Source organism: Anser brachyrhynchus (assembly GCF_964034855.1).
Source record: "Anser brachyrhynchus genome assembly, chromosome: 9".
NCBI lineage: Eukaryota > Metazoa > Chordata > Aves > Anseriformes > Anatidae > Anser > Anser brachyrhynchus.
The window spans coordinates 22,071,625-22,090,379 of NC_137703.1; the positions used below are offsets into that span (position 1 = coordinate 22,071,625).

The 18,755-nt window shown below is 41.9% G+C and overlaps 1 long non-coding RNA gene across 6 annotated transcripts in view; it reads left to right on the forward strand.

Annotated features, from left to right (window-relative positions):
* Positions 1-3,242: 3,242 nt before the first annotated feature.
* The window catches only part of LOC308200030, a 101,319-nt gene continuing 85,806 nt past the window's right edge, over positions 3,243-18,755 (forward strand). Inside the window, exon 1 of one of the 6 annotated variants that reach the window (XR_013955174.1) lies at positions 3,243-3,810. This is a non-coding gene — a long non-coding RNA (uncharacterized lncRNA). The remainder of the gene's footprint in view (positions 3,811-18,755) is intronic. The other 5 variants (XR_013955175.1, XR_013955176.1, XR_013955177.1 and 2 more) reach the window with 5 other exon arrangements.

An 18,755-nucleotide genomic window follows, 5' to 3' on the forward strand; every position in this document is an offset into this window, starting at 1 on the left:
TGATAATATTTGCCTTACAGCTCTGAAAAGCCTGGTGAAAGTTGCACTGAGTGCATCCAATGGATGTTTTATCATTGCTGTGTCTTTAATGCAAATAGCTCTGATGTCTACTTGTACTTTACAAAGCTTATTTTTGTAGGATAAAAAACAATGTGGAGATGCTTAGCCAACACTTCTCCCTCTTCTCCATGTTGTACTGCCTGTTGGCCATGTCCATGGAGGTGGAGAAGAGACATGGATGGTTTGTGGTAGAGATCATAGCTATGACCTCAAGCACGTGGCAATTGAAAGCTGTTCTTTCCCACAGGCTGAAGTCTCCTTCAACTTTGCCTTGTTGATATTTGTGAACCTCTAATTAGGTGCCCTTTCATTTTGCTTTGTGTCTGAGGATGATACCATGTCATCCTCTATTCTCAGGAGTTTTAATATTTCCAGTGACTTATGAAAAGGGCAATTCTGTCAGGCATTTTGTGACCTTTAATTTGGGAGAATGTTGTTCTTGAGGATGACTGTGGTCATTTTGTCTGCTGTGTTACTTGCAGTGATAAGTTTGCAATGATGGTCACTCTAGAAAACCAAATGACAGCTTTATAAGTGTGGACTAATGAATCCCAAAGTGAGTTCCTTTCTATCTAAGCTGTATAAAAATAAAACTTTATATTCTTATGTGTGCTGATGATTAAATGCATACAGAGAGGTACTCCATATGAGCCAAATGGCCTGCAAAGCAAGGAAAAAAAAAAAACTGTCTAATAAGAAGTTTGGGAAAATGGTATTTAGGTCATCCTGGAACTATTTATGAATTCAGGTCAAATTCTCTAACCAGTTACTCCTGGGGGATTTATTTTTGTCTTGACAGTCATTGTTCCCTTTTACTTAGCTCAGGGGACAATGCATTTGGCCAGAAACTGGGAATCCCTGAGTCAATTCCAATCTGTTGTTGGGTGGAGCTGGATAATCCAATTCCACTGAATTAACAGTGCTTTTGAGTGTTTTAGGAAGAAAGGGCAGTACACTCGCAATTTCTCCCATTGGACCTATGTCCTTACAGTATAGACTATGTTTTTCCCGAGCCAGAGAACAAAATATGACAAATACTCTCTAGCCCAGTGGTTAGCAAATACATATAGGCAACAATATTTTGGATTTTAATTCCTGCTCCAATGACTGTAACTTGTATAAAGTTGCACACTAACATCAAGATACTCATCTTTTTTTTTTTTTATCTCATCTGATATGAGATGTAGATACCTTCAGGACTTGATAGAAATCAGCCTGCATCTATTGCTTCTTGGATGTAATCAGGAAGTCACATATCCTATCCTTTCTCTTCTTTCGCTGTTTACGAGAAGCAAATGCTTTACTGAAGCAGCTGTGTTTCAAGTCAAAGCCATTTTGGTTTTGCTTACTTTTGAGGAAACACCAACTTATTTAAACTTTGTAAATCATCTTTTTAACTAAAAGCAGTTACTGTCATGAATCTGTGAAGATGGGGCTTCATTTTCTAGCTCCTAAAGGAAGGGATAAAAAAAGCTGCTCTCATCTCACAGAACTTGCAGTCTAGGAGAGGAGATGTGGTAAACAGAGAGATGGGACAGCATGATCTCGTTATGTGGTTTGGGTGACAAGGGTCACGTTGGCCATGGACTGTAGGTAGGTCTTAATCATGTGGCAACTCTGTCAATATTTAAAAACAATTTGAAGACAATAATTGGATCTCACTCATTGCTTTAATGTGCTTGTTAAAGGTGCTGCTAGATACAAGCTTTTCTAGTGCAAGCATAAGGGAAATATTCATCTCATTGACAGAAAGAGCCATGTGACCTCTCCTGCTCCTCTTGGTCTGTCCTGTGTATAGAAGAAAAGGTGGAGCTAGTCTGACATTTATTTTTCCAAGAAGAAACCAGCCTCTCTTTAAATCGTTCTTTGGGTTTTTCCATCCAATTTATAAATGACATGTTATTTTACTGCACCCTTAACTGGAAACAGACCTAAAAGTTTTGATGAGAACACGTTTTGTCTTTTTCTTAGTAGCTGCTGGTACTGAGTAAGGTGCAGTGGACAGAATGTCAGAGAAAAATCCTATGAAACATCAACTATTAAACTTAGGCTTTTGGGCCAGTTTGGGAAAGAGAGATTGGCCTCAGCAATTTCGCTCAATTCTCTTACAGGTCTACTTTTAATGGGAAAAATAAAAATTCTCTCAGGAAAGTCAGGAAGGATGAAAATACAGGACATAACGTATAAGAAGGCTTGAATTTCAGAAGCGGGGAGAAATATGAGAGAAATAGTTAGGAAAGCTCTCATTTTATAACATGCTGCTTTGTTTTGAGGTCTCCTACACAAGTGCTGACCCCTTCTAGCTTGTGGAACCTGAAGTGATCAGGACAGGGGCCTTCTTGGTTTGGACATGGGCCTTCTTGGTTTGGACATCTTGGGGTGAGGCTTAGAAATATCTCAGTCTTTCATCAAGTCAAATACGATCACTAGAGAAACTGGGAAGCTGAATCAGAGCCAACAGACCGCCTCCAGTTTAAACAAACAGCCTCCTGCTCTCTCCTTCACAGTTAAGAACAGACAGAGGTTGTCTGTATGTGTCAGGAGTAAAATCATTTTATCCCCACTGCATACAGTGTGACACATCTGTACCAGACATAAAAAAAAAAAGTGAAACAGTTCATTAAGCTACTAAGATGGCCCAGAGCTCATCAGTTTGGGTATTTTGCATATGAACATCTTAAAGGGAACTATTACACAGTTTTTACCTTAGTGGAAGTAGCCGGTGCCTAGCCATTCTGTACGCACATGGTTGTCTGCCTGAATTTCACCTAGCAATTGATGTTTACTATTTGCTACCTCAGATCTGTTTGAAGTTGATGCCCAGCCATTGAACTATCCCTGAGTATGTTAGGAGGTGTTGATATTTGAAGGGAAACATGTAATGTACTGGCTTTGCATCTGTAAATGAATGTGTGACTTGCTGTAGTTGCTAGTTGACAGAGGTTGTGAGAGCCAGGATAATCCGCAGTTCCTGGATTTCTCTGTAAACAAACATAGGCAAGAGAAAAACAGCAGCTTGCATGGGAGACGTTTTCATAAATTTAGTGAGCAAAACCACAGGATTTGTTGCATGAGCTGCCAGGCCACTGACAGGCCCTGATCCTGTGGCACTACAGAAGTGTGGAAGTTCACTAAATGCATTTACCTGCTGCACAGCTGATGTTCCTGCCTGCCTAAAAGTACACACAGTCATTGTACAAGTACACACAAGTCATCGACATCTGCATCGCTAGTCAAAGGACAATTTTAAGGGGAATCTGTCTCAACAGAAGCGTTGAGACATAAAGCTCAGAGACAGTACTAGCTAATGAGATCTTTTTACTTCCCGGAGGCCACAAGTGCTTTTCTCCCTTCAGGGCCTCCAGGGCAATAATCACCTTTAATCTCCCCAGCCTGCCTCTCCTGGGGCCTCCTCCACCCCTGCCCATGGCTCAGGGGCTACCTCCTGTCCAGGCTGGGGCCGCCGGTCCCTGTGCAGCTGCGGGCTGAGCTCCCTGTGCTCTGTTCTGGGCTTTGCACAGCCAGAACCAGCTGCGAGGACCATGTCCCTGTGGTGTGCTTAGGGACTGATGGCCCCCACCCAGGCTGCGATGAAGCTCCTGGGCCTTGGACACAGGTGTGGGTGAGGCCCCAGGTGTGCCTGGTCAGGGCCAGTTAAGGCCCTGAGGCCTTCTCCCACAATTTTCCTCCTTGTTCTCAGAAGATGGTAAGGGAGGGAGGCATTTTCAGTGTGGCTTCTGTAGCTGGAAGGTATGTTTTTGGTTCTTTCTCATGTCTTTTGTTTGCAAAGCTTTTTGCCTCTTTGTGGACTGGAATATCCCGTTGCGCTAAGAAAGCAGTCAGGCTCTTCCGCTCGAGGAATTTGTTAGTGTTGTGAGGTGTATTACAGTATCTTAGAAGGTAAAAATGCACCTCTGTTTAACAAGAACTTTGCAGATCCCCAGGACTGCTGAGTTTTAGGGATAATTGTCTGTAGATGTTTGTGATGCATCAGGAAAATGTGCCTTCCATCTTGTGAGCTGCTTAGAGAGGATCAAGCCAGGGAGCCCAAAAAGATTGCGAAACTTGAATTTTGCTCCTGACTTCTCTGGGGTGGCTGAGAAGTTTCTAGTGTTTTGTATAGCAAGGTAATTTGTGCTGCAGAAAAGCTGTGCTATGAGTCATGTTCAAACACTGTATTCAGCCGTTCATCCCACGTTTTTGCTGGGTGACCTATGGATCCTTGTGTGGGTGTGTTATGTGGTGTGTATCCCCAGCTGTGCCCGGTTCACAGAGGATGTGTGCATATGGGATGCATTTGCTTGAGAGCCTGGTGTTTTAGCAGGAAGAACTCATACTTTTGTGCTTTGGAGGTCAGTGTTTCAGTGTTTCAGTCCTTGGTTGAGCCAAAATGTCCCATGATGGTGGACTTAGAGCTCTGAGGTTTGCTTCAGATGAGTAGTGAAGTGCAGGGCAAGGGGGAGCAGGAGGCAGACTTGCAGATGCCACAACAGGCTCAATAAACCCTGCTGCCACAACTGGCTCTACCCTGAGTCCAGTTTCAAGAAATCTAGGATAAACTTTTTTCTTTTTTCTTTTTTTTTCTTTTATTTTCTGGAAAGCAAGAAAGATGTGCAAGCTTACTGATTGTAAGTCTCTTTAGCTAATAACCCCTGCTATCATCACTTAACCTAGAGAGATGTTTTGCATATAAGTATTTCAATAATCTAAATGTACATTACAAGTTCTAAGAAGAAAATGTAGTGAAAGATGTTAAAATCTTTCACGTTCTTCCATAAACTTGGCTTATGCGTGTTTGTACACTCTTCTACATCTATGTATGGTCATACAGTTCAGGAACAAAACCTCTGTTTTTAGCAGGAAAGATTGTACCAAAAACCTGAAGGGTGATTTGAGAACAAAGGTGGTTAAGTGAGGTGTGCTGCTTTGTTCTGATATTTCATGTGGAACATAAATACCTCTGTGAGAATGATAGAATGTGGCAGAGTACAAATTTTTGGGGTCTCTGGTATATATTGCCTTTGGAGGTGTTGAAAGTAAGTCTTCTGGAATACAGACAACTGAGACACCAAGACATAGCAAACTGAAGGTGGAAAGAATGCGTAGGTTTATTTTCAATGACCCATTCGTTGAAAGCCACAGTATATTAATGGGCCCTTTCCATTGCTTTACTTCCCAGGCATTTGTGTTGCTTGCTATCTCAGCAGCAGACTGGAGGGAGAAATTGCAGTCACCATCAGTGGATTGGCCTTTGGGCACTGGTTTTTCTAATATTGCTGGAGATGTATGAAGAGTTCCCTGAAAACCACTGCCAGAGCATAATTAATACCTGGGGATCTGCCTGTGAAAAGCAATGTGTAGGCAGAGACCAAGTCTTAGGATCTATTGAATTACTGGCAAAAGATGCTCAAGGAAATGTGGAAACGCACTAAAAATTTCCCATATCTATTTTTCATTTAAGTCATGACGATGGCAATTATGTTCAAAGTTCACATTGTCTTGCTTTCTATTTGTTGTTTGTGTTGCCATAACACTGGAGCAGTATGTGGAGGTAAAAGGAAAAAGATATATTGCTATTGCTGATGGGAGCACGCATGGTGCCACCACGTTCCCTCCAGGTCTTGCACGCAGGAGAGCCATGGCTTTGTGCAGGTGTAAGCTGGCATCAAGGTGTGCCAGAGACAATTTGGTGGCACTGGCTGGCACTGTTGCAGTCTCTCCTTTCCTTGCCCCTTTTGTTGTGTAACAGCACAACAGCCCTGGTGGTATTTTGTCCCTGTCTGAAGCAGGCGCTGCCACCAGCACATTGCAGTCTGGTTAACTGTGCTCCTACTGGCTTGTATTTGCAACTTTTCCCCTTGTTTTCAGGCACTGCATGTTTTTGGGGAACAATAATCGCAAATGAAAGCCCGCTTTGCTAGGGGCGTGTTCTCTGTTTTTATTCTTGTAATCAGATTTTTGTTAAGGTTTGAAGTTGTTAAACTGACCTCTGATCACACTGTGGTCTCTTGCTGAGAAAGATGCTGAACAAGGAATGTCAGGATGCTGAGGGACTACTCTGGGCAAGCGTTACTCTGTGCTTCCCCTGCTTTTATTCTATTCCTTGCGCATCCATTGTAGGGTATTCTTGGAGATACTGTGCTACACAGCTTTTTTGGTCAAATCAAATAATAACCGTTCTTATCTTCTTAAGCTCTGCAGACATAGCTTATCTGTGGGGAAAAAAACTACTTACACAGAAAAAGCTTATTTAAAATACTTAAAATAGTGGATCAAGATATTGTATTACTGATGTAAGTGGCTAAAATTTCTTGGATAATCACATTATGGTATTAGACTTGCATTTTAAAGGAATTACTCTCTGATCCTTCTATTCAGCAAAAGTGGAAGGGAACATTTATCTTCCTGCTATACCTCTAAGCTGAGCAGAACTTGGTGGCTGAAATTTTTGAGTTGATATGCTAGCTGCTTGGTGTGTCCCAGCACCACTGCCAGCTGTGCAACACTGGGGTCCTCTAGGAAAGCTCTCAGGTGAGCAGAGGGGTTGAATTCAGAGAGCTGTGGCCTCTCCAGGCTTCGGAACCCCCAGCAGTTTATTGTTCTGTGGATATAAAAGGTGCAATGCAGGCAGGACAGTTGACTGCCCTGTGTAACCACAAAGAAGGATCTGGGAAGGGCTGCTCAAAGTGCTATTCACTAATGGTAGCCTCAGGTTTATGCCATAGGTCCCTGGTGTACTGGTTTAGTACTCCTAAGTTGTCCTAAAGCTTATGAATTTGCTCTGCTCACGCGCAGCAATCCTGAAGAATCCAATTTGCTGGGCCTGTTGAGAGCAGTGCTGGTTGTTATGTGGGTCTGACAAAGACCACATTTCCTCCTTCTTGTGGGATGGGATCACTGCACACAAGTAGCAAAGTAGGCTTTTTAGATGTCTGGTGCTTGTGGAGAGCAATCAGGCTGGCTGTGCACCATGAAAGGGACCTTTCTGACCTGTTGGATACATGACTATGGATGCAAGGACCCCACACGCTTTTATGTCTCTCATATTCTCTATCAGTAAGTGGGACTGAGTCCAGATCCTTGAGATACAAGGATGATGTTGAGAGTGATTTTCTTTCAGTTTCCCAGCTATTCACCTTCTCCAGTGTTAGGGAGCACTAACATCTGCTTTCTTCAGCTACTAAGTATTGAACATAGCTTAGACCTACCAGGTCATAAGATGTAGTTCTGAAATTAAAATTCTGTTTCAATCCCAAAGCATCGTAAGTCTGAATTCCAGTCTGTTCAAGCTCCTTACACTTCTATCATTTCTGCGCTCTTTGTGAAATCCTTTGGTTTATTTAATTCTTGATAATGACCCACATGGCCTGATTATGCAGTCACATCATAGACAACTTTTCTATGTATGTACAGACTTTGTCCCACTAACCTGCGTTGCGTGATTTGTGTATCCTGAGACAAAGCTGCACTTCTGTTGTATTTCATAGCTATATTTTAAAAGATTCTTGTAACTTAATGTCTACCTGACTTTTTCTTGATTGAGCAGAAAGTCTGAGCAAAAATAATAACACAAAAAAAGCCCAACCAGTAGCTTTATCTTCCAGTGTGGACAAGGAGAGTGTGTTAATAGATGCAGAGATGCTGCTGCCTTCTTTCCTTGGTATGAATGCTGCTTTTAGGATTCCTAGTTCCTGCTGCCTCTTTAAAATTGTCTCTGCTGGTTGTTGGTTTTTTTTTTTCTTTGATTATATGATGACTTAGGGACTTGATTAAATGTCCAAAGAGAAACTAAAGACCATTCAAGTCGGTCAAGACTGGATTTGTAGGTGTTTATATGCCTTAGTTCAACAGGAATTAAGCACACTAACAATTTGAAGGTCTGAATGTTAGTGCTAGTGAAAGGAGCCGGCTGATGCTTTTTATATCTCCAGGTTGGAATAGAAAGACATTCTGCGTTTTCCCTGGCTCACTCTGTTCCTGGCCTGACTGCCGATTTCCCGTGGGAGCAGTAGAGAAATGCGTTGTGCAAGCAAGGGGAGCACACGGTGCTGAGAGAGCGAGCAGTTCACGGCAAAGCAGTCCCAGAAGAGCTGCAGGGTGGCAGCGGTTCAGGTTGTTGGAGTGCCTGGAGCTTTGAACGTGAGCCGTCTGCTCTCGAGGCCTGGCATGCAAGTGCAACAAGGAGTAGAGTTTGGTTGGCGTGTGGCTCTCTGTTCTCTGGTTGTTGTCTTTTACAGCTCTTCTGGTAGAGGAGGTGGGATGCCTCTTTGGGGTGGGATGCCAGTGTTGAGCCACTGTAGATGTAGCTCTGGGTTTTGTGAACCATTGTATGAAGCAGCTATTTTGGGACTTCAGGTTTTTAGAAACCCACCACGGCAGAAGATGTGTGTATGAACTTGTGGAGGAGATAAGGTGCTCTCTAAGCAGAGAAGATTTAAGGTATTTACCATGAGGCAGCTGCTTCTAAGCATATGTACATGCCTGGTAGGGTGGGAAATACTAGCCTCCAACTCAGTGATATTCACATTAAAAAAAATTCTTTTTCCTGTAATGAACTGCCCGGCTGCCTTTCCCCTGGAGCTCTCTGTGTTCTGTATCTGAATTGGTGACGTGGGTAAGATCAAATTCAACCTGACAAAATAAGTCAGAGGATGTGAAATCCTCCCTTTCCCTAGCTTTCTCTGTGGGGAAACAAATGTCACTTCAGCTTAGTGGAAAGTTATTTTGCTAAGGATTGAGACTTTAGATTTAGCAAAATTGCACAAAGTTTTCTACATCTGGAGATGGGTTTTCGGATTTATTTTTTTCTTGCATGGATCTGCTTGGGATCCTTACGATGTGATTTATTAAGACAGGATTATTTGGTGTTGTGAACTAATTCTCTCCTGCCCTTCCTGGCAGTCACCTTCCGAGAAGACTTGGTGTCCCTGGCCGCAGCACTGGGCAGAGCAGGGGTGCTCAAAAGTGGTTTTGCTTTTTGCAAGGGTACTAAGACATTCAGAGAACAAATGTGTAGCTTAAGGTAAAAACCCAATCTCTTTGCTTCTAGATGCTTACCTATTATGTTAGATGGGTTGTCCTCGTTAGCTTTGTTTTCTTTCTTTCATGTAAAGGCAGAGCTAAGAGCCATGTCTGTCCAGGAGGCACGTGATGGCTATCAGAGTAAGGGATACAACTAGAACATCAGCTAAATGTCAGAAACAATGATAAAACATGATGTTAAACTGGAGAATGAGTTTCTTTGGTTACTGGTTGGGAAAACGGGGGCTATAGTAGGAGCTGTTCCCTCTAATTAAAATTCTGCAAGAAAGCACAGCTGTTGCTCTGGTTGTGCTAGCTCTTTCTATCCAAAATACATCTACTAAGCAAAGAAGCAATCTTGAGATGTGATTGTAAGAAGAAAGAATTTAAATGAAAAAGAGATGGAGGTGGAAAGAACGTGGCATCAGGAAAAGAAAGATTCCTGTGGGAACAGCTCAATGTTGTTTTTTGTCTGAAATAACCCTTGTTATAAAACCTTAAAAAACCTTGCTTTCATATTGTAACATTTATATTGCAACATAAACTTATTTAGACAGGAAAATGTGTGGTCTTTGGCTTTGCTGTGTTGTTTTAGGTAACATACCACTTAAGCTTAGCAGCCTTTTAAAAACAAACAAAAAACCCCAAGGACAAAGCAGTTCGTAGCTTGTTTTCCTTTGGAAAGGTGTTCGGTACAATCCTGAGGTTTTGTGCTGCTTTGATCTCCCTAGTCACAAGTAATGTGACAGTACCAGGTCTTGCTTATAGTTAAATGCAATGTTTAGTCTTCAAACTTTTACAGCACGTAGGACCAGCAAAAAGTTTTTTTAGCCAGCTTGGAAACTTCTGGTGAGTTATAAACGGTGTCAGCATTAATATTCGTGTGTGACAGGAAAGATCTTGACTCCTTCCAAATTTGGCTTTTACACTTGTAAGGTTAACGCAGCCCTCTAATTACGTGATACCTCAGGATGGCTCCAAGCCCTCTGCATGAATCCTTTTCTGCGGGACACTCTGTGCTTTCTCGGGTGCGCGCAGGGTGCTGGTCTGGCCTGAGCTATTTCTCACAGAGGTTTTGCAACACTCAAATGGAGATGGCAACAGAAGCTTTTGGAACAAATTGATTTAAAAACTTTTTTTTTTCTTTTTGGTCAAGGCCAAATAGTGTAATGCTGGTGTTCTGAAGGAATTCAAATCTGCACCAGCTCAGTATTTTCATAATATGACTTTAATCAGCCTTGGTGCCAAAGGAATAGCAGGTAGCAAATGGATGCCAGTTCTTAAATGGATCTGGGAAGCTCTAGATGGATAAGGATGACTTTTTACGGGGAGAACTGGTAGCAGTTTTGATTAAAAAATAGAATTAGTAGTCATATGGATTCACTGAGAAGTTCACACAGCACAACACAAAGAAACTATGCCTCCCATCTGTCACGTTTTTGTAAGGTACTAGTAATTAAGTGGGTAAGTCTGTCTGTATTAGATTGGAGTACTGCAATTTCTATAACAAAGCAAACCAAAAACAACCAACCTTCTCTCCCTCCCCACCCCCCCTAATAATTCCTCACTGAGGTGGAGATGACAGTAAAACTCTAATTTTTCACTGTGACAGTAATCATAAAAAAAGAGGGCAAAAAAAACTTAGGAACAATACTAGTAGGATAAAAGTGAAAGCATCATCATGCCAATAACTTTGTGGCTTGTTGATGTCTTGCTTGGTCCGTGTGGTTTTGGTTCACTCATTCTATATATAGTGTTCAGAAGCTTACATAAAGTTGTAGGAAGCGATGCCATGCAATTCTTTAACTCAGAAAAGCTATGATATGAATTAGAGGGTGGGAAAGGCAGATCGTAGCAGTTCATAAAACCAGAGGAGGTATGGAAAAGGTGACTAGTGAAGGCATAGTCAATATTTCTCATGACATGAGAACTATAAGTACATAACAAAATAATCGGTTGTCAAGGTTAAAACAAACAAAAAACTTACTTTTTCCATAGAAACATAATTAAATGGTGGCATGCCTTGCCACAGGATGTTTTGAAAACTGAACGATTCAAACCATGATTAAACAAATCAATGGAGGAGAAAGCCATGAAGGACTCCTGAGCGCAAATTCGTAGATACAGTCTCTGGCTGAGGAAGTTCAGAGCTGGGAGGATACACTAGGGAAATATCTTTGTGTACTCGTGCTGCTTGTATACTTTCTCTAGGCATCCCAGCTGCTGGGAGGGGAATCAGTAGATTAAATGGGTCTTTGACCTGGCCCTGGATGTGCACGTCACTGGGGAAGCTCCCTGGTATATTCCAGGGAAGCCTCCATCCTCCTCCAGATGTTAGCCCTGTGAAAGTCTGACTCATGTGGGTATACGTAGAGATGGGTGAGTAAAGCCATTTGTGCTCGCTCTTACAAGACTGTCCTCTACCCAGTCTCTTCGTGCATCAGGACAAAAAAAAAAAAAAAAGAGCGGCACATCTCGCCTCTAGTTTCCTTATTACAATGTGATAAAATAGAAGAAGACTGGTGGAATTTCCTTTAGTCCAGTACCTGCACAGCTAGCCGCTAGCCTGTTCGTGTCTCAGTTTGCTCCTGCAGTCTGCTTGCTTCCTGCAGTAACTTACCTTGCTAAGTGAGAGTGCGGCCAGCTGATTTTCAGTTTGTTTATCCCCAAACTACGGGCTTTCTGAGATGTATCATCCAGGAGTTAGGCTCACCTTGCCAAAAAGACTTGCACACCAAATGTGCCAAAAACTTATGTCTTAATAATAAACTGCTAAGCAAGATATTTCAGTTGTTTATGGTGCTGCTGTCATATCCAGTATAATTGGAGAGGGGTATTTTGGTGGGCGGTTAGTTGTTTTTTTTAATCGGGGAAGTTAATTCTCATGTGTTTCAGAAACAGACGAAGAGAGCTTTCTCAGACTTCCCAGAAAAAGTTCTGCTCCAGTAACCAAAAATAGAATATTCCAGCAAAAAGCGTTGTTTGAGCAAAGTTAAGCATGGGTGCACACGGGGATTTTGCAGTCTTCATGTAATGAGTTTTTTATCTACAATAGCACTGTGTAGCGAAGTGGAGACTTCTGAGAGTCTGTGACTTCTAATACTTCCATGCACACTATTGGTAACTAGTCATGCAGCTTAATTTAGGTAGGTGACTAATTAGACTGACAGCTTTTTGTCCCTGACTTGAGGAATACCACATGAGTAAAAGTTAATTTCCTGAAAAGCCCTAATAATGTTAAAATATTCCAGCTTCAAAGTAAATGAATCCAAGTTGCACAGTTGGATGCCGTATGGAAAACGTTTAAGTTGGTAGCTTAAAACTCGTCCGTGCTCTGGTCAGAAACTCAATGAACAGCTGTGAAAATCAAAAACAGATGAGTAATTGGACTTGTTATCTTTGGGAATAGAATGCAATAGGTGGCTTAAATTTTCTGTACATTTGAACACTCAGCATGATGCTGATAGGAATGCAGTGAAAACAATGAGCAGGAGTTTTAATGGGGTTTTAAATCTCCTCGTGGCTAGGAGATGCTGGGGATTTCAGGCAGGTGTTAACCAAGAAGCCTGACGGTACCATCCACTGCAGAAATCAGCTGGTTTAGCAATGAAAGGCTCTGCTTTACCAGCTTCCAAGCGAAATTATATTTTGGGACTTACAGGGAAATGAATTGAGCAGGCTCTTCTTTCTGAAGCAAGCCAAGCTTTGAAAGTTTTTACTTTCTAGTTTTTGTTTATACAGCACTTCTCACTGATTATTTGGCAGGGTTTTGTAAAGGATGATGCTTATTTTAGAGGATATCTGAATTGCAGGTTGCTTTTTCTCTGGGAGGGTGCGTTTAAGGTGTGAAACTTCTGCTGTATCCTGAAACACTGTCTGCATTCAAGTGTGCCTTGGGGGAAAATGGGCAGCCCTGTCTTCCTAGCTGCATGCTGGAGAGTAAAGGAAAGATTTTGGTCTCCTTTGCTTTTGTCCAGTTGTATGTCTGTCCTAAAATCAAGAGCTGCAGCCCTTGATTTATTGCTGCTGTGCTTTGTGGCTCTTCCTCTTGTATCTGACTGCATGAAAGGGTGAGCAAGCGCCTCTCCAAAGGCTGGAAATGGTGACTGACTTTTAATTGTGCTTCACCTGCAGGTAAATACAGGGCTACAAGAGAGCTGTCAAAAGGCTATTTTCAGTTCTCCGACCTAGGGACTGCATGAAAGGTGAACAAGTTTCCCAGCAAAAGGCCTCTCATTGCGTATTCCTTGATCCCCAGCCATTGCACATACTGTCTTATCAGGTTCTTGTTGAGATGCTGCAATCCAAGTTCGTGTTTCAAATATTTTCTGACTTTATGTCGACCATCCATGAGTTTGAGGTGTATTTTATTAAGAGCTATGTTTGCCAACTCTTGCTCTGTGTGGTTTTTTTTTTGTTTTGTTTTCTGACAAGGGTAGGGAGCTAAGTTGTGCACTGTATCTCTGCTATAGTATTCATAGTTTAAATCAAAATGTAGTCTCCTTACCGTGTATTTCTGGCAATAGGACTCACTTGAGAAAATCCTGCGTATTATGACCCTATTTGTGACAGGGAAAAGTGGTGCTTTAGGGAACTTCACCTGAATAGGGGCAGTCACTCGGAGAGGCACTGCACCCACCCTGCAGCTCGGGCCCAGCTGGGCTGCGGGTTTTCTGAGACGCTTGGGAGAACAAAGGAGTTGGCCCCAAACGCTTGGGGCTTTGCTCAAATTTCTGAGTGCTTCTGGCTTTAGCGTGAGAAAGCTCACAGGGTGGGAACGAAGCTGTAATTGTCCTTGAGGGCCATAATAATCCTAATTATTATTATTTTGTTTTCTCCAGTGTGGCCTGGTGGTCAAGCAGCTGTCTTGGGGCTTGGAAGAAATGTGTGGATTGGCACTTCTCAAGTGGGATTTGGTGGGGCTGTGATGGGATGTGGCTCAGGGTTAGCTGCTTGTGGACAGTTAGAAAGCCTGCTGCCAAGTTATCTGAGGAAAGCACAGGCTATCTGCTGTACTGCAGTGTTTTTTCCAAAATTAGGGTTGTGTTCTCTTTCTCCTAGTTAAGATTTCATTCTTTGTTCATTGACCAAAGATGCTCATGAATTAGAAGTGCTGAGCTAGTTCAGGGATCTAGAGCTTTTGTGGACCGCACTTGTGTGATTTCCAAGATTTTTTGGCTGGTATCTTGTACTGCTCTGTTTGTTTACACCAAAACACTCCAGAACTTTGTTTGTTTGGACTCCACCAAAGCGATGGCAAAAACAGCTTCTGGCTCCGTGCCGTATGAGTTACTGTTTGTGTATACAAGACGGTAACCTTTGAAATATGCTGGTTTTGCTACTGCTGAGGACCTCTTGGAAAAGGTTCGTATCTATATAAAGGCATGCATACACACCTACCCCTCCTGCAAAAAAATCTGTGAGCCCAGTGAAAGCCAGAGTGCAGCCACCACAGAGGGATGGGAAGAGGTGTTCTCACCAGGCTGTGGGGGACTGGCTGGCTGCCCTGGTCATAAGCTGTGCTTTTGAATGCTGAAAAGAGAACCTGTGCAAACTTAATTTCTGCTTAGAGAATTAATCTCCTGCTTTATTTTTATTTTTTTTGATAGAATCTGTGAATTCATATTTAATTCTCCAAAGAGAAACAGGTACCTACTTAAATGCAGTGCAAGTGGAATCTATTAATCTCATAGAAGATGAGGCATTTATTTTATTGCAAGTACGTTGAATCAGAGAAAGGCACTATACCAAAACTTGTATCTCACTTTGCCCATTCACCCTTAACATAAGAATTTGATAAATACCAAGCTTGTATGAATAAAAGGAGGAAGGCCTTTCTGGATTTTTTAGGCATCGCTTTGGGTTGGGAAAGCTTGTTGACTCTTCCTCATTAAATTATATTTGTCCAAGTATCTATCGATTCTGTTATTTTTTGTATATCTTACTGGCCTTTTACTGAATGCTTTTACAAAGATTTGTGATCTATTTGCTGCCCGCACTCCTCTACAAGCGCAGGAGATTTACGTGACGAGTTCCTCACCATAGTAGCTCAGCAAAACCTCACGTTAGAGTTTCCTTGGGTGGATACTCCGGTCTTGGCAATTTATTGCTGTTCCCTTTCCAGTGATGGGAAAAGGCTGCCTCTTTAACACCTCAGTTTGAGACAGTGGCTCAGACTCGCTGCTGGGGAAGGCTGGCTTAGAGAGCGAACCTGCCTGACCCCTCCGTACTGAGCACTAATGGAAAGAATTTGTTAGCTTTTCTGAAACGACTTATCTTCTGAACTGTTTATATCTTTGTGATTTGTTGGACTCAGAAACTCTGGCAGGCTCCTGGCTTTGAGTATGTTTGAAAAAGTTTTTATTAGACCTCTTTATACCTATGGCAAGTTGTACTTTATGCCAACGAGGAAAAGATTTTAATACGTTTTTACTTTTAACTTGGCAGAACTCATTCCTTTTTCTGTTTTCTCCATATGGCTGTGTCTTCCACATCTTGGAATATCTTTTTTTTAAACCTTCTAATAGCAGTCCTTACTCAGATGTTTAACCATGCTGTCTGTCATCTTATTGTTACTTTTGGAGTCTTTTTTTGTCATGTGGCTGTGAGCTGAGAGCCTTTATGTGGTATTTTTGAATAACCTCTGCTGCATGCCATCACCATACTCTTAGAGCTGTTCTTTTGAATTTTGACTATTTCTGTTATTCTGTAACTTCCTTTATAAACTTTAACATTCCCGTGGTGTGATTTTGAGGTGCTCTGTCTCATAATGAGAGCTTAGAATTGATTATATTCTTGTCATCAAATATCAGTTTTTCTGTGATTAAGCTTGTGCTGATTTATGAATCACTTTTAATGAGTTTTCTAAGGTTATTTAAGAGGTAGTTTCTACATTTATTTAAAGCCTATTTCAGGGCAAAAAAAAAAAAAAGTCATGCCACTAATGAGTTTTATCCAGCCAATATAGGGGTAGCTGAAGTTTCCCGTCCTTGCCAGTCTTTGCAGCCTCTCTAATCCTCATTACCATTCTGTAGTCACTTTTGCCATCCTGGCTGGGTTTGATCTACACTTCAGTTGGATGCTGTAAGCAAAGTCTATGTAGAAATACATTTTTCTAACTAGAAATACCCTGTGGCATGGATGGAAGCATCAATTTTTCTTATTTCTGTAACTGTTTAAAATCTATTGCAACCTCCTCCCCTAGGAAGATTTGTTGTTATCCTTAGAAAACATGTGACTTAGTATTATCCCCCAAAATGCTTCTGGAATATAATGCCCTGCTTTAAATACAATTGATATTGCAGATCATCTTTGATGTATTGGAGCTGACTTTCATATCTGCAAAGGCAAAAAATAATAATTAAAACTCTCGTATTGGAAAATGCCTGAAGTTTCTCAAAGCTCAGATCAATAGGTTGAAGCTAACCCCATCTCCATTGGGACAGTTCTGCTAGTATTTATCAGTTAAAGCAGAAATGGAATATCTTCCGTGCAGGAAATGAAAGGCACTTTAGAAAGCCACAATTAGCTGCTTGTCTTGTGATCTCTGGCAAATGGCTCCTACTGGAGAGGCTGCTGCAAACAAAGGCCAATTTGCTCACTGACTTTCTAGTGTAGAATAACTAATTTACATCATTCAGCAGAGCTGAAAGCAGCTGATGTTATTAGGAAGAAGGAGAAGTAAACAACTGGTGTGAAATGAATTGACCAGTGTCCTTTGCCAGGGATAACTAGACTGAACTTTGACACTTCTCGGGCAGAATTACAGCAATAGTAATGTGAGTTGCATAATGAACTAACATACTGTGCAAAACACGAAAAATGCCTGGCTTTTATGGTAGAGATTGTGTAGCTGAACAGTTCCTTATTCTTCAATCTTCTGCAAACTTGGAAGGGTACATAATTTTGTATTATGTATACTCTCTGAAGCAGGCTCCAGGAATAACATCTTCAGATACCGCTTTTGTGATTTTCTGATTGGGACTTGCATATAGGTCTGCAAAATAGTTTGATAATATACTGTGGTGATTGCATACCCAATGGCCATCATATATCCAACAGTTAAATGAGAGGAGCATAGTTTTTGAAACAGTGTCTAATGGCAATAAACAACAGATTAAGAACACAGCAGGTGAAGAAATCCCAGCCTACCAGAAGCAGGAATATAGGGGCCCTTATTTAAATCCAGAGACCTACCCGACCCTTATCCTGTCAGTGACAGCGACTGAAAAGGGATGAATGTGTAGTGAAGAGTGAGAGAGCAAACAAACACGTACAGTTTCCCTGCAAGTACTCCCCCAGGCTCCCACCATTTGCAGCTCAGAGACTTGCTGGGCAAGACAGAGCTTCTGTGTATTTACTAACTTTCAATAAATCTCTTTCATGAACGTGTGCAGTTTTTCCTTAAACACTTGTAAACTTCTAACATCCACAACATCCCATAATGGAGTTTCTCTGCTTAACCATTCTTCATGTGAAGAATAGTTTCCTTTTGTTTAATCTGTGGAGGAAAACCCTGAGATTTATTTCCAGAACTGTGACCCCCACAGCAATATGGCTAGATCCAAGCCAGAGTCCTAAAATTCCAGAGCAGAGGGGAGTTGTGGAGACTGCATACATGTGCTTAAGGTGATGCTGGAACGGGGAACAAGATCAGCACCTTCTATGTGTTGAGAAAGCATCACGCAGCCTTTGTTCACGGAATGGCTGAGGTTGGAAGGGGCCTGTGGAGTTCACCTGGTCCAACCCCCCTGCTCAAGCAGGGACACCTGCAGCTGGCTGCTTGCACCTTGTCCAGATGGCTTTTGAAGATCTGTAAGAAAGGAGACTGCATGTCATCTCTGGGCAACCTCTGCCAGTGCTCGGTCACCCCCGCAGTGAAGAAGTGCTTCCTGATGCTGACAACCTCTTGTGTTCCAGTTTGTGCCGACTTCCTCTTGTCCTGGTGCTGGGCACCACTGGGTTACCCCAAGACTGACACTTTGTCATCCAGAAGAACAGAAAGTAGTCAGTGCATTTGCAGGTATTGCTCTGAAACTCTGCTGGGCGTTCCATGGAGGTCAGCCTGCCTGTGAGATTGGGACCTGGCCTGTGGGACGGCTCCGCAGGTCTGCAACGCAGCCCAGTGAGGCTGTGGACGCGAGGCAAGCACCTTATGTGCACCCAGAAATGGGAGGAAGACGAGAAGGAATATTTCGATATTGTTGTGAATTAGAGTGGTCATCAAAATTCTGGATGGTGGTAAATCAATATAGTCTGTAGACTTGGAAGCTAGTTTTGTGTGTGCCTTCTCTTCTATTTTCTGACTTGTGGTTGCCTCCTTTGTTGATGTTTGTGGAGTAGGCTTACTTTTTGTAGTCTGTGGTAGCTAACCCATCTGGAGCCATGGTCTATGACTGGCCTCTTAACTTAATTAGTAATAAAACTTCCTTTAAAAAAATGGCCCCACAATGAAAGTATTTGCTTAATCTCTTTGGTTTGTAATCTTAATGAAAAGGTATATCTACATTGCACAAGGGAAAAGTGTTTGATAAGCAGAGGAGAAAAAGATTTCTTGATTTCTTTATTATTATTATTATTTTTTAATTTGCTTTAGGGTATTGCACTAGAGAAACTAAAGTATTCTGTCTTAATATTTAATTTGACTTAATTGGCTTACTGTGTACTCAGGATCT